The 27,123-nt window shown below is 39.0% G+C and overlaps 1 protein-coding gene across 1 annotated transcript in view; it reads left to right on the top strand.

Moving 5' to 3' along the window:
* The first annotated feature begins 8,511 nt into the window (after positions 1 to 8,511).
* Positions 8,512 to 27,123, top strand: part of LOC111568961 (cadherin-20-like) — a 102,873-nt gene continuing 84,261 nt past the window's right edge. Inside the window, exon 1 of the mRNA XM_023270870.3 lies at positions 8,512 to 8,840. The gene's annotated coding sequence lies outside the window, so the exon portion shown is untranslated. The remainder of the gene's footprint in view (positions 8,841 to 27,123) is intronic.

The following is a 27,123-nucleotide window of genomic DNA, read 5'->3' as shown; positions in this document are numbered from 1 at the left end:
AGCTTGGTTTGACAGGTCCAGTTTCTTTTTTTATTATTTTTTTACTGCACGGATGCTTCTTACAGTAACAAGGAGCTGAATCATGAATCAGACAGCAGCCACTGCACGTGTCCATCACGAGGCCACCGGCAGCTGGCATGACTTTAGTCCAAGAAGCCACTGTCAAACCGCCAGGTAGCCACAAAAAAGAAGAAGAAAAAACAGCACGGGGAAGGAGATACAGCTGACAATTAGGAAGCTGTCGTTGTCACTCACTCCCCAAATCATTCACATGTGAAATCGAGCGGTGGCGGTCAAGAAACAGGAGGACGGACTCCAACCAGTGGCGCTTTCTCTCATTATCCCTCGTTGATGCTTCGCAGAAACTTCAACCACTTGTCAATTCTCCAGATTTGCCCATTAACCACAACACGCAGAGGGCATCTGGCATGTTTGGAGAGCCGTCGCGTCTGAGCAGGGCGCACCGAACAACAATGAAATGGTAGGAAAGTGGAAGAGTTTGCTGTAGGATGTCACTTAATAACGCTGTGAGTCTGCGTTAACTCACGGAGGAAGACAGAATTTGAATGAGCAGCTCTGCAGACTTTACATCTTTGAAACATGAATGAAATATGAAAGCTATAAACTCTGGATTGAACTGATACATCAAAGATAAATACGGTCAAGAGAAGATTTAAGCTGAGTTTCTGAGATGTCTTTTCATGCTGAATACTGGACTGTTTTCTGAATTCTGCAGACCATTAACACCCGCTACTGCAAACTGCACCTGCAAATGTTCACGTTATTTTACTGTGTAGTATTAAAAGAACAAATGCTTGTTTTTAACTGAAGCTTTAAATCAATTCAGTGTTATTTTACAGATCTTCCCGAATTGGTTAAATCATTGGTAAAAACTAGTAAAAATGACATAAAATAAAATATAAATTTACATTTTAGCCATGATAAAGTAGGTTGAACCAGTGGAGAGAAAAAATCATTTTTATGGATTGTTTCTTTACAATATTTGACCATAAAATTAGACTATAATAACTATTTACATCTGCAAAAATATAATTATTTTATAGATATTTTCCAATATTGTTATATTATAAATAAAGAAAAATTATGTGTATTAAGGACTACTGCAATTTGCACATGCAAACATTCACAATATTTAACTGATGTAATGTTAAAAGAACAAATACATACCTGGCAGTGATAATGTAGAAAAAAAACAACTACATTCCTAAGAATTTGTTATTGTACACTGTAAAAAATTAAGCTTTTAACTGCAACTTCAAAAGCAATTTACGTTTATTTTACATATGTTCCCCTATATTGGAAATTATTGGTACCATCTAGTAGAAATCACAGAAAAAATATTTAAATAGAAAAGTAGGTCAAACTAATAAAAAAAATCTGTATTTTTATGAATGATTTTTTTTAACAATATTTGACCATAAAATTACATTATTATGACTATTATTTTACAGGTAATTCCAATATTGGTATATTAGTAATACTGAGTAATGATGTGTATTTAGGATTAAAAAATACTGAATTCTACAGAACTTACCTGTTTAATAATAATAACTAATTATATATACTATTTAGTATGATTACAGGAAAAAAACATAAATTTAAATAATGGTGACTTTTTTAAAAGTCTGTATTTTTTCAAACAATATTTTGTTCATTTACAACATTTGACAATAAAAAAATACTGTATTTAATTCAGCAGAAAATATTATTTTTCCAAATATTTGCGATTATTTGAAAAATAAGTGTGTATTTCAAGGAGTAGGCAAATACTAATTCATCCCTTTACAACGTGTGACAGTAACAATACAGTTTTAATGTATGTAAATCTGCCTAAAAAAAAAAAAATCATTATTTTGCAGGCTTTTCCCTTTATTTTCACAGTTTGTAACCATTACAGCATCTTTGATTTTTTACAAGAGTCACTAGTCACTCATGTCAAGCAACAAAGCAAATAAAACCAAATAGAGTGGTTGTATGACACCTTTTCAATTTTTTGCTGAAACTGAGCCACATTTCACTTTCCTACCTACATTAAGGATGAGAGGATAACTGTGACTATCCCCAGAAAAAAGATCCATCCATTCACCAGCAGAAACACCAACCAGCTTCCTGCCGTTGAAGACTTCTTGGCTTGGATTGACCTCATGCCTCCTAAATGTTACAAAACAGGATCCGGACTGCAATAGAAGAAGAAAACCCGACATTGAGACATCCGGAAAGCTTTTGTCGGTGACCTTGACACCCCTGGAGGTGTAGTCTGTAATAACTAAATTACAAGAAAAGATTGACTTTTAACCTCTTAAGCCCTAAGCTATTTTTGAAATTTCCGCCTGAAAACACACCCAGATTCAATCAGTAACAGCTCCACAACTGTAAGGTCAAACCGAACACGGCTGGACTCTGCAGATGAAGACGCGTGGGAGAATTTTAAAATACAATAAAGGGTCTTTGCCCCCATCACCAGGCCATTTTAACTTTTGACAAATCAGAATTAGAGCATGAACAACAACCATGTCACAAGTTAGTGACACTGATGTTGTAAAAATTCTTAACTACCACATTTGTTACAACAATGCATCTACTCAAAATGGAGAGGGGTTGTGTTTAAATGGTTCTGATGGCATGGTAATGGTCCGGGTACAGGAATTTCCATAGCAGAAGGGTTTCAGGGTATAAACGGAGATGGGTTGCAGTCAAATAGTCAAAAATTATGTCTTTACCTTCCATGGGTGGTAAATGTCTCTAGTTTAAGGAAAGTTACAAGGGGGACTTCATGAGAAGAATACAAGTACACCAGGCTTTGTAATCAAGCAACAGTAGATGATGCTGAGGTGGGTTTGCTGTGGATGGTCCATTGGTTTGAATGTTGGAATTGTGGGAAGGTACTGGTGGATCCTTTCCATTAGAAGATAAAGTAATTCACATATTTGAACAAGTTCATGTCATTGCTGCCACTCAGTCTGGAATTCTACTAAGCAATAAATGCAATTCGATGGCAACCAGAGTGTCGTGGTTCATACCAAGAGAGCAGAGCAGGACCAAGAAGCAGGTCGGTTGAGTCAGCTGGTCAGCTGCCAGTGTCTAAATGCAGCTGAATATAGTTATTTTTCTATCTATAATCAAGATTTGAGCATTACTTCAAGGTAAAAATGGGTTTCAGAGTGAGTTTTTGCTTCTAATTAGATCAAAATTTTCTGTTTTCTTTGTAGAGATGACAAAACTTGAGGATTAAATATTAAAATCTTTAATTTGAATTATTCATATCCATACCAATTTTTGATTCAGAGTGATTCTTTAAATCTGATCAACAGTTTTTTTTCTTCATGGAAATAAACAAAGACAAACAAATGACAGAAGTCAGAAAGACACTGTGTTAGAGGTGTTCATGATGAATTTATTTCCATGTTTTGTTTTTGAGCGTTTTTTTTTTTTTTTTTTGCACATTTTTACAAAAAAAAATGCCAAATTAAAAAGTAGTTCTCTGGTAATCCAAGTCATGGCTAAAACCAAAGAGATCAGTGAACGCTTCAAAACAATTAAATTAAACTATTTGGATTGGACGGACGGACGGACGGACGGACGGACGGACGGACGGACGGACGGACGGATTCACTTGCAGACAACAAGGCAAGAAAGTTACAAAGCTAGGGTGAACGCAGGAAAACAATCTGGGAACATAATGAAAAACTGTGACATGTGGATGGTGTTATCTAACAATTTCCTTACCATCAGCAGCTCCCATTACAGAACAGGAGTGGTTAAACCATTTTCAAACTTCCCAAGTCACAATTACAAAGTTTAAAAAAGTCTCATCAGTTTTGCGATACGTCTGTGCACTGTAGCTTTGACCCTCATTGGTTTGAAGCAAGCAGTTTCTAGCCGTTTCTTTGCTCCTGTCACCTTTTTACCCACTGTGTGTTCATTTTTCACTGCAATACAACATCCTGCACCTCTACGGAAATCAACATGTACAATATTTTCCCAAATGACCATAAGTGTTACCAATTCTGGGAAAAAATAGTGGCTATACATCGAGAACTTACAATTTTACAACCGCTAAAAATTAGGAATTGTTCACACAACTCTGCACACCAACTCCAGAAAAGATGCTTCACCATGCTGAATGTATCTTCTAACAACTTGCTCCTCTGTATACCGTTTCTGAGCCATTTCTTGATCAAGTATGTTTTATTTTCCTCTCAGTCTCTCTAATTTCTTTATGGTCTGTGCAAACACTGCCTGCAGTTTAACTGAACATCCATTGAATTTGTGTCACGTGACTGTTGGTTGGAGCAGAGTAGGACTTCTTAGTTGCGCTGAAGAGTGCAAAATTTAATTTTAGCAAATTTCTAAATGAGACGTAGAATAAAGTGATATAGATGTAATAATACAGCAATTTTAAGCTAAGACGATGTAAATTTTGTAGATGGAACCACACGTCATGCATGATTCATTCAAGGATTCTTTCCATTTCACAGTTTCTGCCACTGATAAATGGCAGAATTTTGGATTTTTCTAAAAATAACATAGCTTTCTGAAACTTTTTGGGGTTCAGAGGTTAAAGCAAATGTTATTTTAACAGGAGAAAATAATCAATCAGATTAGTGTTGAGTTTTTAGTAGTTTTGAGATGATAATGGAGCCACACTTTGGATGCTTGTTAGAAGATAAACTCATTGTTCTTTCATGGGATTTGTGAGCAACAAAAAGTACCTGAATCCTTAAACTGAGACGACCTTTGAACTCCATTGATCCGAAAGACTCAAACTAAACTGAAATACTAACTCATTAGAAGCAACTTTCTGCTGGAAAGAAAATAAACTACTTTAAGATTCTTGTTTTACAAAAAGTGTCTACCCACCACACACTACCTCCACTACAGTAGGTCGAGATGACTCAGATGGACTCCTCAGGTCAAAATAAGGAGGTCGGGGTTACCAGAAAATGTCAGCGATGGAGAGGGAAAGATATATGTGAGAGGAAATAACACACTCTGCCCTATATTTAATGACTTCTCTCCCTGACACTTTCTGTTTCTGCAACTTTGACAGCTCATACCAGCATCATCCTCATTTTGCCTTTATTTTTCATCCGTCTGTCTATCTAGGTCTTACTTTTTGTTTCAGCGTCTACCACGCTGCTCTAATTGTTCTCTCATCTCCCTCTCTGGGGATGTGTAGGCATGGCCTTATTATCCCGCCTGATCGATGTGATTTATAGGTTTAGGGAGCGACACATGCAAACTTTCTCATCTCCCGGGGATAAACCGGAGAAATCAATCACGCACACTTGCTTTGTGTGGGCCAATCCAGACCTGAAAGCTACTTTTTTTTCCCAAAGACCATCATGGAAGCTCTTCAAATCGAGCTTCCATGCCTAAGTTGTTCTTCATTCTCTCTCTCAAATACTCAATATAATCCTTATATCTTGGGATATTTTTTTTAATATTTCATGCGCTAAAAATATACTCCCGATCAGCTGAAGCACCTTTTGTGCTGTGAGTTACCACCGAGTCTCTACAGTTGTGCTGAATAACTTGTTTTCCCGCCGCAGTAATTTGCCGTGATGCAGATGGCCTCCTTGTTAACATAATCACGTTGGCCCTCTTGAGGACAGCAGGATATCGTATTTAGCTGTGGAGATAATTCCCACCAAGATTTGATGGTAATTGTTGTCTTTTCTTCCCAAAGATTCATGTTTTTTAATGGGATCCGGCTTCATTAGCAAAGAAAAAAAAACACATCGCACTTGAGTCAGACACACATTGACTTGTTTTTTTATTGATCTTATACATGACTGAGGCAGGCTGATAAAGGCTTAAGGACAATATTAGATTAAAGCATCTCTGTTTTCTTTAAAACATCTCTCTTATCCTTGATAATGCATCACGCTGTGTACCTGCCAGACAGGTGCGTGACGTCAAATATACAAACAGCGAAGCCGCTTTAGTCTCAGCATGACCGCCAGCGGATCGATGCCAAACAGCTGAGAATTCTGAATCAGCCTTTGGGCTCCGCGGAAGAAGTGTGATGTGTAAAAGACTCTAAATCATCTTCAGGCGGCTCAACAAAGACCTGAAAGTACCTTGAGAAAAGTCAGACTTTGCATAACCTTTAGCACTAGCGTATAAAGATAAGTTGAATGCAGTTTCACTCCTATTACTCCATTTTTGAATGCATAAGGCTGTTTGACACATCTATAACTAGAAAAGCACTTAGAGAGCGCAGTACTCCACCAAGGCTGCTCATTCCCCCATACTGCATTGTCAGAAATGCAGCATTATGTTTATTTTTTTTAAATTGATGATCAGAAATCATGACACCATAGAATATGGCCATTTAATATAGATGCACCCACAAACAAAATGACCTTGTGCTGAGCACAGGCGTGTGTTATGCATATGTATGTTATGTATGAATACCGAATCGCGTGACCTTAATATGTAGTGGGCGGCGGGCATTGATGGAACTCATAAACGCTTCCACAATTTGATCAGTTATTCCTTGTGTCATTTCCGATGGATAAGTCCTGATAAGTCCACAGTCGTTGATTTATGGTAGGATCGCAATCATGTGATCATCAGCAGGCAGCTGATGTGCTGTTCACTTGTTGTCACAGTTGCAGTAGCGCCGTGCCGCTATCTCACAATGACAGAGGAGTATTTAACAAATCCATGCATCACTGCCAAAATCTAATCTATTGGTCCTTGTGTCATTTCTGACCTTCCCTGAAAATTTCATCCAAATCCTTTAGACCGTTTTTGAGTAATGTTTCTAACAGACAGACAGACAGACAGACAGACCAATGCTGATCGTCACATACCTGCGCCACGTTAATTGGTGGAGTAAAAATTTGTAAATGCTAGAAATAGTCATGAAGTCTTAGCCAAATGCTCTACTGGTGTTTTCAGTGTCATTATTTTTCAGGCAACTAAAAGTTTTCCATGTTGGAAAAGGATGTATTTGAACCCAAATTTGGACATTTTGCCCTTCTTAAGTCAACCACACAGCAATTGAGAATGAAAATGAAGCAACAAAACCACCATAAGGTCTCCAACACTGACATGACCCCTTTTAAAACCAGAAAAAGAAGTTTATTGGTGGTAACTATGGCACCAAAAGGCTAACTTGACACCTGGTTTAAGTTGAGTACATCTGTTTTTCTCACATGTTGATCTTCTTTGACTCTCATGAAGAGACAGTAGTTTTGAACTGTTAATCCGTTTACACTATTAAAAGCTGTGGGTTAATCAATGTGCCCTTTGTGTCCCGTGGAAATTTATGGTATTCAAGCTGAGAAGCACAAGGACTGAATTCCCCACATTCTGCCGAAAGATGCAAAAAGAACCCTGTTTTTACTTGGATAAATTGCATGTATCTCTGACCTGCCGGCAGCTTTGACAAATTGGCAGTGTTTGGCCTCCCAGGAACGAGAATGGGTTGATAATTCCAGTTTATTTCAACCATGAGACGTTTGTAGAGTTGAAGTATTGATTGGTTAGTGATGTTTTTGAAGGAGTGGTGCTCACAACCAGATTTGCCCTTTATGTCAGCATACTAATAACACTGATTTTGATTATGTTTTGTGATTGAGTCGGAAACACAATTCCGAATAACCGAAAACTAATCCATTAAAGGTAGAGTCTGCAGTTCTGGAGACACATTAATGGTACTTATGGTACGACGTTCAGCACATCTCCTATATTTCCTATAGGTGACATCTAAAGGGTAAGTGTTGCTGCTGCAGATATCGCCGAGGCATTTTAAGATGGTTTACAATGTGGATGCAGAATGGACGGCCCAGGGGAGGGGAACTGTTGAGGGGTTAAGCTGCTCTAAGACACAATCCGAGACTTGGGTGATGCATGAGGAGCTCTGGATTCAATGAGCTCATCGGAAACGCCAGCAGGGACTCGAGCGGTTTGATTTTCATCTGTTTCCCAATGATTCAATACCTTCAATAAACTCCAATTAGATTTGATTAGGGACAGTTAATTATTAATTAGCCCAGAGGGCGGTAAATATTTACTTATTCATCATGCATATTTCTTGTTTTGCTCATGACTATTTTATGAGGCTTTTTTAAAAAAAAAAAAAGTATGTGTGCTGCATTCTAGCACAACTGGCACACGATTGCACATTCGTCACAGGTGTTGGGACCATAATCTTTTATCCCGGCTTCAGACAGTCTGTTGATAAAACCCAGTAAAGAGCAGGGACCACAAAGTTAATAGACTATCACTCCCCCTAAAAAGAACTGATTGTCCCATTCAGGAGGGTGAGAAAGGGGCAAAAGCGAGAACAACAGAAAAAATACAAAAAAAGAGTGTGTTTTGAGTCCCGGGGGTTAATTCGGTGCCTTTGGGCTGCGATTGCCGTGTCTAAACATTCATGACTCGAACGGGGGGGACGGATGGGAGGCTGAGAAATGAAGGGGAATGGATGGAGCGGCAGCACAGCGCTCAGACACAAGAGGGAGAGCTGCTGAGCGAGCTGCTCGACTCTCAGCTCCGAGCAGGTAGAGCGAGCTCCGGAGATAAAGGAGGCGGGGGGGAGAGAGAGAGAGAGAGAGAGTCTGTGTTTTCACCTGAAGATTACTTTGTCTTCACACTTCACACTCAACCCTGAGTGCTGGGAGGAGGAGCAGCAACAGCAACAGCAACAGCAGCAGCAGCAGCAGCAGCAGCGAGGACGTAGTTGATCAGGAGGCGGCAGCTCTTTGCTCTTTTGGACTTCACTGGAAAAAGGCTGGAAGGGGTGGAAAAAAGTGAGAAAACTGCAGTGAATGGAAGGAAGAAGTTGCGAGCATTGCACTTGAAAGGTAGGGTTTGTTTCTTTTATGCAATGAGTTATCGTGCATGGAATAAATGAGAAAAAAACAAAACAAAGGTAAGTGTATTTTAAGGAGCATCCGTGCAGTGGGCGGATGTTTTATTTTATTGTGCAAGTTGAATTGAGGGCACAATAATGGGAATAAGAGAGAGAGAGACGGGAGGACAGTGGCAGGAAAACGTGAAGGAGAGTTGGGCTGGAAAAGAGGAATAGCTCGCTGGCAGACAACTCAGTAACCAAGGCAGCTGACAGGAGGGAGAGCCAACAGGGGACAGTGGGATTTCTATTTTTCACCCTTCTCCGAGATACGCCGGGGCTCTGCCAAGTCCCCGGCCTCATCCCCCCCGCGGATAAAGATTTCATTGTGCCGCCGCTGTGACTGAATTCATTAAGCATCTCCATGTACTCTCCCCTGACTGCACTACTCTCCGGCTAATACTCCCCTCCGACCGGCCGCTCCTCCCCTCTCGCTTTCATTGTGGTCTCATTTGGCCCCGTAATCAGCTCAACTCGTGTTGCGTCAACAGTTGTTTTTTTTTTTGTTGTTGTTGTTAGTTTTTTTTTTCTCAAAGCTCCGTGGTGGATAATAAACCCACACTGAGCGATTCTCCAGTTTTTATTCTCTTCCTTTTGGCAGGACTGGCCCCCAAAGTTTATCAACCTTGCTTTCAGGATGCCACATGGGGTCGCTCTGCCGGGAAGATTTATTAGACGGCAGCTTTGGTCACTTTGCGGGCGTCGTGGGAATTTGGGGGGATTTTTGAGTCAGAAAGGGTTGTGAAATCCTGCTCGCTGCAAGAACTGAAGTGTTGGAAATGCAGCAGAAAATGCAACATTCTCACAATACATCTCAAAATTCAATACCTTTGAAAAGACATTAACATTTTGTACCAACAATGGATCAAATAATTACTCTAATGTGCTTGTGTCAATGGAAATGTTGCCAAAAAATAAAATAAAATGTGATTTCAGCTAGTTTTCATTAATTCTATGCGAGCGAATAAACTATTTTTGTCAGTAGGTGGCAGTAGAGGCTACATTATACATGGTTGTAGTAAAAGAGTAGAAGAAGCTAGAAACTAAAACAGTTGTTTGCCAACCGCTAAAAAACCCCGAAGAAGAGACAACTTTTTTCGTAATAAAAATTTTGATTTGTCTTCAGGAACTGCTTTCAATCAGGAAAGCTGAATTTGTTACTTTTAAATGTCAGGTGGTATTAGCCATGTTCTGTGCTAGACGACAAAAGACGGAAATGATCCAAAAGGCAAAACATGAACACTTGGGGGAGTCTGTGTAGAATTTTGCCATTTCCATTAACGGCACTTAAAAACAGAAACTACATTGGTAGTTATACATCGCACAAAGCTAGCAGAATTGCAGAAGAGTCTCGTAAACACAGAAAATAACTAGTGTGAGAGTCAGATATTTACCTCAAGAGTTAGTGCAGTTGATGGAGACTAAACCAGAACTAAAAGAAGATACACTCTAAATAAGTACAAATGCTGTTTTGTGTCTTCTAAAGATATAAATTTGCTGGGAATTTTCATGTAATAACTTACTGATAAATTGTCATTGTGATGGTTGCAGCTTGTTTCTGCTGCCCCCAAGTGGCCAACATTATATTTATTTATGTATTTTTTTTTACCCAAATTGACCTGAAGAAGACGTAACAGGGATCAAAGCGTGTCTGTTTAACCAAACTTGTAGCTTATTGTGAGCAAAACTCCTTATTCATTCAGTTGCGCTGCTTTCCAATGGTAGCTTACTGCCAATACGGCTTGATTAAAGCTAAAATTAGCCAAAGTTGTATAGCTTCAATGCCCATTTTCATTGTCAATTAATCTTTTGATTATTTTCACAATTAATTAATTAGCTGTTGAGTCTGCAAAATGTCAGAAAATGGTGAAAGTGTTAAGATATTCAGTGTACAGTCATTGAGGAGGAAATAAAACTGAAAGTATTCAAATTTATTGAGTGAATTTAGACTTTTTCTCTTTTTAAAAATGCTGAAACCAATTAATTTAATGATCAACAACTAATCAAGTGATAGATTAATTGTTGCGGCACTATAAAGTCAAGGTTTGGTTTGTTGTAAAGTACTCATATCAGTTGGGTTTTTTTGATTTTGTCTTGCAACTACATTCCATGTTTTGGCAACAAAATGCCACTCAGCTAAAGAGTTAACACTAATTAAAGTTGTTTGGAGGTGTTAAAGTTAACTTTAAAAGTTGTTTTATTAAAACATAAGCGTCAGAGTTTTCAAGCTTTGGCTGCCATTTGAGGAGTTTGTGAATTTTCAAGCCAAAAATGTTGTTTACTTGGCTTTACCCATCTCTCGTCAGGAGGTCAGTCCTGAGTTTATGTAAATTTAACAACATTCTTTGAAGCCAAGTAGTCAAATAACAAAAAATGACCCTGATTCTGACTTTAGTGAATTAGTTTGAAGAAGCAGTGATACTTTAATCATTACTGGAAATGCTAATTGAAACCTTAAAATCGATCTGAAAAGTCTCAGTGAATACAAAAACAGGAGAAGTTCAAGAAAGCTGTCTGGCTTTAATGTGTGCTCACACTACACATTAGTCCTTTCAGGCTTTTCTCCACAATGGAGACCAAGTCATCAACCTTTAGGTAAAAGGCTGCTACTGGCTTTATGGGCTCCTTATTGTTTCCAAGATGTGAGACACTTTGCTCGTGGTGAAATCAATAGTCCAGTAAATTCTTAATTGAATGACTGCAGGGCTCGGAGCCTGATGGTGCTTTATGGGTAACCAGAAGGCGCCTTTGAGAGAGCGCCGAGCAACAAGGGCGCTGCTGGCATTGTTGTGGTCTGGGAAACGGCGTCACGTCAATCAGCCAGCGGGTCGGCGTTTGTACACCTGCCATGTCACGCTAGAGATGAAGCCGGTTACCTCCAGTTAGCCTTTCTTCCTTTTGAAAATACGTGTTTGTTGGCTCATTTGCTCAGCGTGTTTTCCCAGCGTTACTCGACACCGGGGAGTCGTGTCACGGGTGTCAACAGCGTGATCGGAAACTGTCCTCGGGGTTTTTTGAGGTGTACAACAAGACGTGTTGTTTTTTTTGGCCTTGGGGCTGTAAGTCATCCATCGCTGCCGCTGATGGATTGACCGACCTCAGGGGCCCTTGCTGCCACTTCAGCAGAGGCAGAGACTACAATGCATACTTTTGCTCAATTTGCTGGATGTCACACTCGTGTCACGCCGCAGAATCTCACTCATCACTTTGTTAAGCAGCATGGAAAGCACACTGTTGATCTGTTTTGCATTTAGATACGGCTTGACACCTAAATAACATCAGAAAACTGGAAGTATCATTTAAAAGCTCCTCAAGTGTGGCTGAAAAGATCATATAGATGAAGTTTCAAGACTCTCTTGCAGCATTTGGCCATCGGTCTGACTGTTAAAAAAAGTCTCTTTGCTTTTGGTGCTGCAGGTCTGTGGCATAAAAACTAAACTCTTCTGCATTTTTTAACTGTATTCTTCAAGTTTTGCTTTCTGTGGTCAGTTTACTGATCTGATAAAAACGTTACTTCCTTTATTGTGGTATGTCAAGTACCCATTCCAAGGTTTTTCCTGCCTCAGAGTGGGCCTTTGTTGGGTGACTATTCATGGCAGTAAGCAACGTAGATCAGCGTACAATAAAGACATTCAGTATTTGTTAACTTATTTGATAGAAATGTTATTTTGCTGTTTTCTGACCATTTGATGAACAAAAATGTCTACTGTGCTTGAGTGAATGTAGAGCTAGCGTTTTCTTTGTGTTAAACAGTATGGGTGTGTAAACTGTGTCAAGACCTACACATATTTACAGGTTTGGCTAAAGATTTCTGCATTTTCAATACATTTGCAGTCTCTTATACAACCAAAACTTCGCTATTTGTTCAGTATTGCAAGTGAAAGAGACAGGCAGGTTATAAATTGTACTTTTCTTGGGTCCCACAATTCTTGTCTACATGTGCACTAAATTTCAGGATATTTAAAAGTTGTATATGTCCACATGGTGCACTCAGTTGTAATGAACGTATAAAGGGTTTTGGAAGATGCTTTAGTAAACTGGCTGATCAGTTATGCGAGTCAAATGTTCGCTACGTTGAAGTTTTTACAAAAAAGGTGTTTACGTCTCCCATTGAGTCCATTAACTCTTTTTTAAAAAAGTCAAAAACCACCTTCAGCAAATGTAAAAACAGGGGTTTTTTGCTACATTTGGAAAAGTTTTACAGATTTCGCTGCTTCCATTAACTTTTTCTAGGGTGATACTTTGAAATGTGCATTAAAATACAGTACGTGAAACACAGCTATGGTCCACTTAGGCTTAAAATAAAAAACAAAAGTGGGGCCGCAAGACAATTTAACTAATTTTCTGATCAACAGTAAAGCCTGTAAATCTCTAGTTTAATGTATTTTGTTATGTGTAGATGTTTTTGAGAGCTACATTTGTTTAATCTGTGATGAGAAACTTGTTTAAAAGCAGTTGTAGACGCCGGCGTCCATTAGCTATGATGCTAAAGATTATCTTAATTGTCCACTAACCTGTTCATGATTTTCTCAATTAATTGTTCTATTGGTCTATAAAATGGAGGAAAATGGTGAAAAAAAGCCAATAAGTGTTTCCGTTAAATGTCCTGTTTTGTCCACAACCTCAAAATGTCAGTTTGTCAGAAAATATTCACATTTCAGAAGCTAGAATCACAGAATTTAGACACTTTTTTCCTCTTCAAAAATTCTTAATCTACTAGCGAAAGCGTTGGTGACAAACTAATCGATTATACCATTAGTCGTTGAGGCTCTACTAAGCATGCTCTACGTGTCTGTACCAACATATAACTGTGAACTGAAAGCAACAAAAAAGCCACGTTTCTGCACTTTAACCATATTTGCAGTCAGAACCAGGAGCGTCCATTTGGCAGCTAAAGAAGTGGCACATGGTGGACGGATGCACCGAGGCAGCTGAAAGTACAACCGCAATTTCATCTGTCAGTAGCAACACGGCAGCAGCCTTAAAGAACACCGACGCCTGGTAATAAGCTCATTCCTGCAGAGGTTTTAAATACAGGAGACATCCCCCTGTTTTCATTCACCGCAGCAATATCCACCTGTGTGTGCGCACGCATTGTTTGTGTGTTAGTCGGAACAAATTCCTCAATGCCCGAGTCTGATCACGCACCAGAAGATGCAGGTTTTCATTTCATTAAGCTGCTCCTGCGACTCCCTCTAAACTGGAGACAGTGAATTATTCCATCCCCCTCATGGGCTAAAGAAAGCAATCATGTTTTCTTTCTTCTTTTTCTTTTCCCGGGTCCTGACTCTGAGGCAATCGGTTCATTCAGAATGAGAGTTGCTTACAGTAATGAACAGAAACACCTCATCTCAGAAAATTAATTTGCATTGATTCGCCCTCATCCTTTTCCCCCGTCCTGCTCCGACGAGGGTTTTTGAGGAGGAAATTTCAAATGTTCAAGGCCGTATGTTAAAAAAAAGAAGAATAAAAGATCGATTTCTAAATGTGGCTGATGCGAGAGACCAGCCGTCCCTCTCGATAGTCCTCACTGTGGCTCTGAGCACATAACAAACTTTAGTTAACTGTTGCACGGAAGCACGCTGTGGTGGATATTTGTTTTTCTCTGGACAACTGGCAGCCTCTAATTCAATCCATAGTTAGGCCTGTGTGTCCGAATGTTTCATAAATAACCCCAAATCTATTCATCTGTCATTCTAATCATGCTTTAAACCCCTCAAAAACAAGATATCGCTACAAGTAAGCTATGTTTCTGCTTCTGTGTGTCTCAGTCGAGCTGTAGATCTACTTCAAAACTACTTGTCATTGAGAAAAAGCACTTTGTTGTTGGTATTTGGTGGTTATTCACTAAGGATTCATATATAAGACACTTTATTGGAAAGAAAACAGGAAGACGAGGTGCAGATCATGCTGAAGGAGGATAAACTTGAACCTTATTTGTGGTGTTTTTTTCTCAGCTACACAGCCAGCAGATTTAATCTGATTGAATATGTGTTATTTATGTAGATTATTGTGTGATGAGTGAACTGTCTACCTGTACTTAACCCTCCTGTTGTCTTCATTTACAAGCAAAAAATATTGTTTCCTTGTCTGAAGAAAATCCAAAAATTCAGCAAAAAAATTCCTCAAATTTCTAAAAAATTGCAAAACCTTCAGGAAGAAAATTCCAATAATTCCTTAAAAGTTTCCTTTAAAAGTTTTATTTTAAAAAATCCACTAAATTTGGCAAAAAAATTCTTGTAAATATTTTCAAAAAATGAGTAAAAATCTTTTTAAAAATCCTTAAAATGTCTAAAGTGATGACATATATATCAGTAAAACTTCTAATATTTTCTTTAAGAACATTCACATAAAAATCAACCAAAATTCAGCGAATTTCACTGGATTTTGGTTGATTTTTTGGGAACGTTCTTAAAAAACACTTTTAACATTTCTTTTTTTCCACCAAAAAATGTTCAAAGATTTCCCAAAAATGTTGAAAATGTGGACATCAGAAGTTTCACTGTGAAAATATATATTTTTTTTCCCCACATTTTCAAACTTTAAAACGGGTCAATTTTGACCTGCAGGACAACACGAGGGTTAAAGGGTTTTTCTTCAGTCTCTCTCCAGCTGTTGGCTAAAACTGGCAACTTTGGGCTAACTCTCTGCTTCGCTAACATTTTCGTCACAACTTTACATGCAATAATATCTAAAAATCATCATAAATAAGACAACTGAGCGGTTTTGCACTTATGTTAATATGCAGCACAGAAAGTAACTGTGATGATCTGACTTTGCTAAAAGCCCAGTATCTCTCATTTTATATCCATTTTACTCTGAAACAACTTTAAAAAGAGGCAATTTTCATGTTAAAAAAAAAAAAAAAAAGATGTCCAAGCTAACATTAGCCTCGCATTGTCTTCTGCTCTTGTAGTTTCAGATTGACGTTACGGTCACAAAAACAAACAAGCTGACATGAGAAGAAAAGTGTTCTTTAGTTATGAAAGATTTCACAAATCTGTTTTAGTCTATGAATATTAGCTTAACTGAGACGGAACACAGTAGCACTGCTGAGCTGCGATGTCATTGTTTTTGTTTCAGTAAGTTTTAATCAGCAGCAAGATACATACTGTGCTTTTACAATTTAATATGGTTAAACATTTCTTCAAAATTACTCAGAAATATCCTGATTAGCACCCTCCATGTGGTGAAAATGTAGTGCAAGACATATTGTACCATAATGACCAGAAGCTAGCATGCTAACTAGCCTTTACTAAAAGGAATGTAAACATCACAAAAATGTGGTTTCAAGAAATACAATCAAAACAGAAATGTTTTTTCTTCCTCCTCAAGTCTGGCTATGTGAAACTAGGCAGAGATAATCTTCTATGCATGTACACTAAAAAATTTTATTTTTTTTAAATTTCTCACTGATTCATTCATTTTTTAAAATTACTTTATTTTACTTTTTTTTCTTATTTTGAAAATCTCAGATATTAACTAATTGAAATCCTAGAAAAAGGTATTGAAAAGGTACTTTATTTATTTTTTAATGGTAAACATTCACATCAAAAATCTGTATTTTACTGAATAGTAATTCTGCTTTTATAAAACTTGAAATTACTTTTCTATATTGTATTTAAATCAGCAAAAGTATTATTTCGCTGATTATTTTAGATTACATTTATGATAATATGCTTCTGTAAACTTATTTTACAGATTTTCTCTGTTATGTTCAATTGCAGATGATGTAAAAATCAAAGAAAAAAATTCAAAATTTACATTTTCACTGTTTAAAAAAAGCAGGCCACAACTTTGCATAACTGTCCACACGAAAAATTTGAATTTTAAAAAAATACAAATCAGTTTCATTTACAATGTGTGACTGTAAAATTATACTGTTTTGCTGTGTTTAAATCTGCTAAAATAGAAGTATTTTAAAAGTATTTGCCTTTATTTTTACAGTATTTGGAACATTACAATTTTCTTTTAGCTTGATTGTTTTTTACAGTTTATCTATGATTTCAAATTTCTTATATAGACTTTAGACCATCAGGATAAACTTTTTTTTTGTAAACTGAAAGTAAAAAAACAACAGAAAACCCTTTCAGACTGTCTTCAAGTTTAAAATTTAGTGAGAAAATGGCTCTGTTGGGAACTACTTTCCATTTGATGGGTTTGCTGGTCTGACAGTAAACAGAATGATGTCAAACTGTCTTACTTTATGCCAACAGAGGATTCGAGGAGGCTCTCCCCTCTCCCAATAAAAGCTTAATTCATGCAACAGCAAATGTGTTCACTGTCAACCTGTTCAAACATCCTACCTACTCAGTTATCACACTCTGGATTAGAGCATCAGGAGAAAAAAAACACCTAAAATATAAGTGCAAACTCTGATCCGAAATTACATCAAAACCAAACATCCCCAGTTTAATTTTTTACCAATCCATCTCCGGGGCACAGGCGAAAAATAAACAGCTAATCGACCTTGAGTGAAGGCCAATGTGATCATCGCATTGCATAAGGAATACAGCTCGACCTTGGTCCTGGCAGACAGCGATTACGTTTTATTGGCCCAAAAAAAAGGAGCCCAGTACTCACCAATGTACTCTGGCTGAATAAAACCGAGCGAGATGGGGAATGAATTACGGTCTCTGGAGTCGGTGTGTTCCAGTCAACTTTTTTTCTGTCCTACAGTGGTGGAGGGGATGAGCTGCCATAAATCTGACCCAAGGATCCATTAGGTTTCTCTACTCTGCAGCTCACGGCATGGCGCTTCACTCTTCCCGTCCATTTTTTAACATGCATGCAGTGCAGAGTGTGTTTGCGTTTCCCAGTTTTGCTAATTAATTGCTTGAATTGTTGGTTTGGTTCACATCCATGCGTAGATTTATTCTCAAAGAGCAATGACTTAATGTGAATTGGACGCGAGGAGAGTTGGAGCCGGTTCAAAACAGACCCGTTGATGACTAGATACAGTTTGAGACCTGAAGTGACCCAAGGAAAAGTGAGAAGGAGATGCATAATGCGTCATTAATTAGCAAGAAGCTGCAGAGAAAAAGACTTATTCGTACTTATTCATGATCCAGAAGAACCTGGAGCTTGTTTCACTGAAGTTGCAACCTACATCATACCATCTTCCATCAAGTTTTAACATGTTTCATTCATCAAAGAACAGAGCATAACTGCAACCCAGGTATGACCTCGCTAGAACCATGTGGGACCCCCATATTTATTTACAATCAGTTGTAATACTACCATCATTGTCCAAGCAGCCTTCAATAATCCCCCAATGTTGACTCCAAGACCTGATCTGGAAACTTCTTGAACTCATTTACACCAATCAGGCACAACATTAAAAGCCCCTACCTAATGTTACCACCATAGCAGGTTGGACTCATGGGACCACAACATCTCTGGGTATCTGGCACCAAAACACTGGCAGTGGATCCTCTGGGTTACTGGTTGGTGCATCCGATTGGGATTTTGGGAGTTTGGTGGCCGGGTCAACGCCTTGGGTGCTTCATTTTGTTCCTGCGAAGTGTTTGAGGGAGTGGTGAGGTATATTGTTCTATTAGGGCGATTGCTAGGTCCTTGGTTGAAACAATAGAAGACTTTCCACTGCAGGAGCTCGGGGCAGGTGCAAGGAGGCTCAAATGTTTACAGGAATGGCCATGAAATCGGCACTTTCTGCTTCCTCAGTGGTGTAGGATTCAACAGATTGGACTGTGACGTTAACTCAGAACGCCAACAAATCATCTAGATGTAACTTGAGTTCAGTGATCACATAGAAAGCACACCACAAACTACTGACTACAATTCAGCTAGAAAAGGTTAAAAAAAAAAATAATCTCCAAGTTCAACAAATCAGCAACTATCTTCTTTAAGTTTAACCAATCAGCATAAAAACATGCACAACAGGTACTTTATTCCTAAAAAAAACAACTTTGAAAGATATTCTACAGGGGAGGTTCTTGCAGTTTGACCAAAGGTTTGGGCGGCAACGCTCACACTAACTGTTGGAGCACTAAGAGTTACATGCATTTAAAGACCCTATCCAGTGAAAATCAAGTGTTTTTTTCCCTTCTTAACATGCCCACAAGGTGTTTTTTACATGCTGGAAGACATACGAGCAGAAACAGCAGTCAACACCACGGCTGAGCAACTTGGAACTGAACCAACGACAGTCTCAAAAACACAAACTCAAACGTCTTGGGTTTCATTCATAAGAAACCTGAGAAATCAAACTTGTCAGCTTGTAAGGTGGAACTTTCTGTATTAGTATTCTTCTTCTGAGTCATTGTGCCACATATGGCTGAATTTCTCTAATACTACAACCTGCCATACTGTAGAGTAGTTTTGCAGTGTTTGAGTAGAGTTGGTATACTTGAGCTGCAACCACAGTGGACCAGTGAGTGGACAGAGATGCAGGAACTTCATAGATCTCAGCCATGAAATTATTATTTTCATGGAAAAATCTTCCAAATATGTAACTATATACAATACCATTCAAAAGTTTTGGGTCACTTAGAAATGTCCTTATTTTAGAAAAAAAAGCATTTTTTTTCAATGAAGATAACATGAAATGAAACAGAAATCCAGTCTAGACATTGATAATGTGGTAAACGACTATTCTAGCTGGAAACGGCTGATTTGTAATGGAGTATCTACAAAGAAGTACAGAGGAACATTTCCAGCAACCATCAGTCCTGTGTTCTAATGCTACATTGTGTTAGCTAATGGCGCTGGAAGGCTAATTGATGATTAGAAAACCCTTGTGCACTTATGTTAGCACATGAATAAAAGTGTGCGTGGTCATGGAAAACATGAAATATCCTGGGTGACCCCAAACTTCTGAACGGTGGTGTACATGGAGCTGAGTTTCTAGGGGTTTAATCAATCTCCGCAGTGCCAATTTTTTAAGTTTATATACTCATATCATCCCTTTTCTTGTCAGGATTATTCATTCTAAATCCACATATCTAGATTGCATAAGATTTGTTGACTAGGTGGAGAAATTTGTTTTTTTGGTGAGAATCCTGTAGGAATTCAGCAGTTAAGAGCAAACTAGAGGTTTTCTCAAAAATGGCCTCTTAGTGTTGACATCCACACCAGTCCTCCTTTGACTCATGACCGTAGTTTCCATTAAAAACAAGAAGAAAAAAAGAAAAAATGAAAGATGATGTAGTTTCTGAGATCGTCTGTGCAGTAACCGAAGCTGGTTTCTGCTTCTTTTCATGTCCGGGCTTGATGTGAAACCTGCTACCACAGTCCTGGATGTGTTTGTGTGTATATTTCTTTGTCCGTAACCTGTGAGTACATGTGTATACGTGGGTGTGTGTGTGCGTTTGCATCAGCATAGATTGCTCGTGAAATATGACCTCTGGAAAAGTTTCCTGTCCGCATTCTCCTCTTTGAACTCCAATCCATTATCTTCAGGTATCAAATTCATCCCAACAGGTGTAGTGTGTTAAATGATATGGGCTCGTGGCAGCCTGCCACAGACGCAGGGATGAAAGAGAAGATCGGCTGTCGAACGCTGGCCGCTCTGCTAACGCACACAAACACAAATGCACTACCAACATACTTTACACATTTCACAGATGCCCCATACTGCAGTTATCACCCGCATCATCTGCAGCTGTGAGGGAAGTGAGAGGCCGGCATCTGATGGAAGTTTCTTTTTCTTTCTCGAAGGCTCAAGTTTTTTGGAGATTTATTGCAACATAAGATACAGTTTGCTTTCTGATTGGCTGAAGAGCGTTCTGTCTGAGCCTTCCTCAAACATCGTTTTTCTTTCATATCCCGAAGCATCCGATCGATACAGCGTGAGCCGCGCAGAAAGTCAGAAAAGTAAAGTCTCACATCTGTTTCCTTTCCCGCTGTTTGCTGAGACGGGCGAGAGCTGCTGCTTGTTTGAGGTGGAACAATAAATCACTGTCTGCACTGTTTGCCTCACAGAACTGGAAGGGAAATGGTTTAGGCTCATCCACTGCTGAGAAACTCTAGAACTACACCGCTATCACATAAGGTTGATATGTAAATGTCCGTCAGGCATGGAATTCTTCAATTTGTTGGTTTTGTCTCTTTGCTCAGGTTTATGTTCAACAAAGTTTTAATTAGTGTTTTTGTAACAGTGGAACAAATGCAGGCGACTACATATTGATTGTAAAACAGGATTTAACAGATCCAGAGACAAATATTTTCCTCAGAAGATGGTGGAGATGAAAAACAGAGCTAAAAGCAGAGTGAAGATTTGACAGGTGACCGGAAACGTGACCTGAAGTGCTTATTATCTAGTAAAATTGTACTAGGTATCAGCAGATAAGAAATATTGAATGACTGGGATAGGATTAGGAACAAAAATAAAAGAAAAAACCTCGATTGAGGCATCCCTATTTCTTTTGGGAGTCGTTTTTGTGCGACACCTTGTTTCCCTGATGCAAAGTTAGCATGACCCATGGAGACACAATCAACACATTAATAGGAAATACAAGGGGTCAAAAAAACGTTTATGTAATTCAACCAAACACTACAAATAACGGATTGCAGTCCTAAGGTCTGATTTTGTGCCTTTCGCAAGAATTTTTAACTTATCCGTATTGACACCAACATGCAGAAAAGTCATGACAATAGTTGTAAGAAGTCCTATCACTGTCATAGTTTAGCCCACCATAATATCTCCATAAAGTCTCCATAACAGTGCTCCTTTACTAGCTCAACTCCCACAATGCTCTCTGTTTACCAACACGGACGTACCCACCTTCTCTGGCTACTACAGTACTGTGCAACTGTATTAAATTGAAACCAGGTACTACAGCTGATCTACAGTACTTTAAGTTTGTATTTTCTTGGAAAGTGGAAACTTTTAAGTGTTAGAGAATCGTACCAAGTCCTGTATAATTACATTTTGACAGAATTGTGTGTTGTTCAAGCATAAACAAGAAAAATACTTTTCTTCAAAACTTAATGTATGTCATATTTGCTCAGTTTTCTATTTTTTTTAGCTTCAAAGCAGTTTCTTTAAAATGTGCAAAGACATGTTGTTGCACCTGAAGGATACATGTCGCTCAGCTCCGGTGAAAACATTAATTTAGTCAAGCGCCTTGTGTTTCCTGCTGTCGGATGAGGCCGACATCACCGCCGCCTTGTTGCTGTGATGGGTGGGAGTGGTGGGGCGGAGAAGACGCCATTCCAAAGCCCTCTACGCTCCAACACCCGTGAACCGTTTGATCTCCGTCTACCCAGGTTCAAAAGAGATCTACCCTTCAACCGCAGTCACAACCCTCTTCTGAAAACACACACTTCAACGCCAGGCAGCCCTCCCTCCTTCCTCCTCCCGGTATCATTATTCTTTCCTTTGAAATCACATTACCTGTGTCCTCTTTGTGAGCTTAGGAGTGTATAGTGGTAGATGAGACGGAATAGAAAATGTAGAGGAGGAGTGAAGGGAGGAAATAACCACAGCGTGAGTTCGTTATCGGCTGTCTACAGGAATTCCCAGTCAGGTGGGAGGATCAGTTTCTCTTCCTACCATGGTCAGAGTCTCCCGAGAAGATTTGTGTTTCTTGTGTGGTATCCATGAAATCAAACTTGAAAGAGAAGCATTTCACATTTCCCAGTAAGCATGGTTTTCATGACTCACAGGTCAAAAAGCATTCAGACGTCTGGACTGGACTGAATTAAATTCAAAACTGGATGTTTAAATGGTCCAAAAAAATCTCTATTTGAACTGCAACTAATTCCTTGGCCTGTACTGGAAGAGTTTTGTCTAATTTAAGACATCACTAATTGATTTTTTGGACACCAAAAGGCACTAAAACAATCTTCAATAGCTGATCTGGCATGACATGCTGGCAAACAGTAATTGACAAATCTAAGCAACTTTTCCAAATTCATACTTGTGGGGAGCAACATTAGCATTAATTTGAGCGATTTCGGATGTTATCTGTAAAATGTATTACTCAAAAGCTAGTTTTACTTATAATACACAAGACAGGCTGGCATGTAAAGTTGATTTAGCCAAGCTGAAAAACAGCATTTTTCTACTAGCACAGAGCAACACTGGCATTCTTTTCAAGCTATTTCTGTTCATTTTTATGCATTTATATTCCTTTTTGCGCCATTTTGGTTTCCACCAACATCTCAGGGAAATATCCGTATGTTAAATCTTAATATTTTTTTTTTGAAGTGCAGTTATGGGTCATAAAACCACACCAATGACCTTTAATACACTTTCTTACTACAAGCAAGTCACTCATATACTCACAAGTACAGCTTTAGATTTTACAAAACATGGATGTCTAAAACTTTTGGATGTTGACTTAGTAAATTAACAATATGAAGTGATTAAAGATTAGAAAAATGAGCCATAATCACGATAAAAACACTATTATGATGTGTAAAAGATGTTATTAACCAGGAAACTGAGCTATTTGTTTTGTTCCAGTGTCCTTTAGATGTTTTTTGGCTTGAGAAGAAACCAAATCAGTGCTTCTTGGGTTTCATTTCCTGCTCTAAAAAATCCAACTGAGTGTGTATCATTACTTGGTGGTGGTATCTGTCAGTGGAGGACAGGATCACAATGGTTCGGCGTCTCTTCTTAACTTCAGCGGCGAGCTCTCGTGGCCGTATGTTTGAGTAAGCGTCTGTCTTGTACAACAACCTAAGTGGGCCCCGGGATCCATGTTTGCAGTCACTTCAATTCTTAAGTCCTACCTTTAAATATTTGAAGAGCCAGACACGAATTAAGAACAAGGAGAAGAGAGGCGGTGCAGTGCACATGCTAGAATAGGAAGCATCCATAATAAATGCGCCTCAGTTCCCTCTCTTGATTTATTTCAAGGCGAATGAGCATAGTGAGCGAGAACGGAATTAACTTGTTTTACACATTTAACATGTGATGTGAATGTGAATTGTTTTTTTTCTCCAAGAGCTGATGATTATTTAAAGAGAATATCCAACATGTTCCCTGTCAGTCAGTGATTGCCAGGTGTGCAGTATAGTCTAGTGCACCCACTTTTCCCTCTTCCTGCCTCGTCTATGTCAATTCGGTTTGTCATTTCTGACATTTCCCCAGAATGTTTCTGAAAAGTGCCAGACAACATGCTGTATGCAGCTGCAGGTTGCATGCGAGCTACAGTCGAGAAAAAAAATGGGATTCGTGTAGTGCGTCCATGTCCTGTAGCTGTATGGCACCATGGTCTACTGAACCTACTGTTGTTTGAGAAATTGGTCTCCGTCTTGCAATGGATTTTTCTCTGTATGATGCTTCAAATGGCAGAAAACGTCGACTGTGGCTTTCATACGCCGCTGGGGTTGAGGTATTTTTACGGATCACCTCACAGTTATTTAGAGAACATATATATAACAAGAATGCACCGGCATACAATCACAGGTACGCGTTCGGCGCGGAGCTTTACAGGTTTTGAATGTAATTTGTCTGTAGATGACAACATATCATTTCAAAGATTAGATATAATCAAGGAAATGTCTGCCAGTGGAGAGCTGGCAAAGTGGTTAAAGATTCTGAAATACCCTTAAGCAAAAACACTGAATCCTATCCTGTTCATTCTCTGGTGGGCAAACCAGCCAAAGACTGAGAAAATAATAACAATAATTTCCCCCTTCTTTCTGTTTGTTTCGTGATAGGATTTGGAACATAATCATAGGAGAACTGCTATTTGAAAAAAAGCATCTCAGACCTTCAGATTCATGTCTTATTTGCTCGGCGGACACTCTGTCATTTCAACGCCGACAGCTTTACACGTTTGGCGTCGCCGGATGAATCTGATGTTTATTAGAGCAACTGCAGTAAATTATGTCTCGCGAGGAAGAGGCTACGGCACAGTTTATTCCCTTCTCTGACAATTACACCGAACCACACTTTTGGTGGTTTACTACAGTTTGGAAATTATAATCTGCAACTTTACATGGTGATTAGTATTCAAACACAACAGAAAAACAAAGAGAGACCGGATCCCTGCGAATGTGGCAAGCAGGGAACAAAAAAAAAAAAAAAAAAAAAACTGAGATGGTGTGAAAGAGAAAAGCAAGGCAGAGACAGACGTATGTAAACAGAGCAGGCGGAGAAAAGAGGCGAGGTGGAAGCCTGCTGAGTGTTGGACTATGGATTTGTCTCCTCAGCTGCCGGCTAAGTCTGTCATCTGTTCAACGGTTGAATCAACATCTGGTGAAACTTGCATAAACACAGCTCCGCGAGCCACCAACAGAGAGGGACGCTTATACACTCGACTGGGTGTCACACTAGCGACGCACCTATGGAGAACAGCAGCATCTCCGGCAGCATCGTAATCTATTCTGGTGGAAGTAATGCATTAGAAAGCAGGCGCCTCGCTGTAATCACATCACCGTGTGCCGTAATGGAGTAAAGCTGGATGTTAAAGTTCTAATTCTGGTCATCACGTTACATCTACCGATGCTATCAACAGGTTATGACTCATGTTACACATACAGCATGGTAAATAATTGTGAAATATCATACCTATTTGGGTTTTATTCGGTTAGGTTGCTTTGTGCCTGCTTCTGGATTACAACAAAGAGAGCGAAGAGGCAGCGGATGCATGTCAGAAAGATGAGAGGTTAACAGTCAGAAGAACAGATTTATCTTCACTTATTGGCTCAATAGGCATTTTAAAGATTAAGGGGTGGTGAGCGGACCTAAATTAGTTTTTCAGACACTTAGTTCTCCCTGGATCAGACCAAAACTTAGATCTTTTTTCACACTGAGCTCATTTGTTTGCTTGAATCTCAGCCACTAAAGTTTATACTTGCGTATTAGCTTGAACTGTAGCCGATCAATTGTTTATGTCTGCTGTCACGCCGGTGTCATAAATTTGAATAATTGTCTGAATAAAGGCAGCATTAATCAATCAATAAGTGATCATTTGATCCACAGACACAAGATACAACCTACAAAAGTGGCTGTTTCTTATGCCACAGGGTTATAAGTGTGCTATTCTCGTTGATCCCAGCATGACATCACATTTGCATTGGACCAAAGTCATTAAGCGTTCCAGAAGTCTTTGCCATGGTGCCCCTTGACAAGCTAACCCCCCACAAAGCTCTTTCATTGCCAACATTGAACTGTCAGCCTTAACTGGTTACTTCAGTATCAAACAGTAAGAGGTACTACGGCTAATCTATCATACTTTGAGTGTTTTATTGTAGAAAATGGTATCATGTATCAGCAGACACTAAATATTAAATGACTGAAATGAAAAACGCGATTGTAACAACCCTTAATCTACATTTAGATGAAAGTCCAGCACGTTATCTCAGTGCACAAGGCTTGCTGGAGCGAATAGGTTAGCATCTACCAAAATGTTGTTAGCTAGCATGCTAACACTGCACTAACTGAAAGCATAAACTCAAAAGTCTTCCAATTTTATTTGAACTTGAAGGGTGTGTGAACAGCAGTTGTGCATTTTAGTGGAAAACAAATCCAAAAATGACCTTTTGCACTAAAATTGTGACTTATATCACATATATGTCAAAATGATTGCAAATCATTTGGCCTCAGCTTTGTCTTGAGTTCACAATGACAAAAGTTTGACCAACAAAACTCAAAGATTCTCAAATGTACATGCAGTTTGAGGGAGTAGGTCTTATTGAGAGCAGTGATTATTGAGTTTTCTTGGCTGCACAAGTACACGAGCGCCACTACTGAGCACTTAAGGAATTTCAGCCAGTGTAAATGAATAAGAATTAAACCAAGCACTGATAAATGAGAGTTTGCAGTCTGCCTGGCTTGAATCAAATCGGTTCGAAGTGCTAAGGAACCGGTCATTTACATTTTTGGCAGCAGCGCCTGTCATTTGTTTAGGCTAAATAGAGGAACTGAAGCTGTGACACTACTGACAAATCATCAAATTTAAGGGAATAGATGACATACTTCCACCGAAACTGCTCCGTAAAAGTGTGGCACAGACCAACAACATGCCATAGAAGATGGCGCCGAAGTTAAGTAAGAACAATTCACAGATTACCACTTTGAATGAGTGTGCAGACGGTGTTTCAGTCAGCCATCACGGGCCATCCTCAATGCATCAAGCTGTCGTTCTATTTCTGGGCAGTGGGAGAGAGACGTCCTATATCAGCGCCTGTTCAGGCTGGCTTTATGGGAGACCTCCTCCTCTTGCAGTTCAAGTCAATTGTCAGCATGATTTATGGAGATGTGAGCTATCTCTAGACTGGCTCCTCAATCTTCCCCTGACGAATTGGTACCATCGGCC

This window comes from Amphiprion ocellaris, chromosome 22, assembly GCF_022539595.1.
Source record: "Amphiprion ocellaris isolate individual 3 ecotype Okinawa chromosome 22, ASM2253959v1, whole genome shotgun sequence".
NCBI lineage: Eukaryota > Metazoa > Chordata > Actinopteri > Pomacentridae > Amphiprion > Amphiprion ocellaris.
The sequence above is the reverse complement of the archived record's forward strand: the minus strand, read 5'-3'. Positions and strand labels throughout refer to the sequence as shown.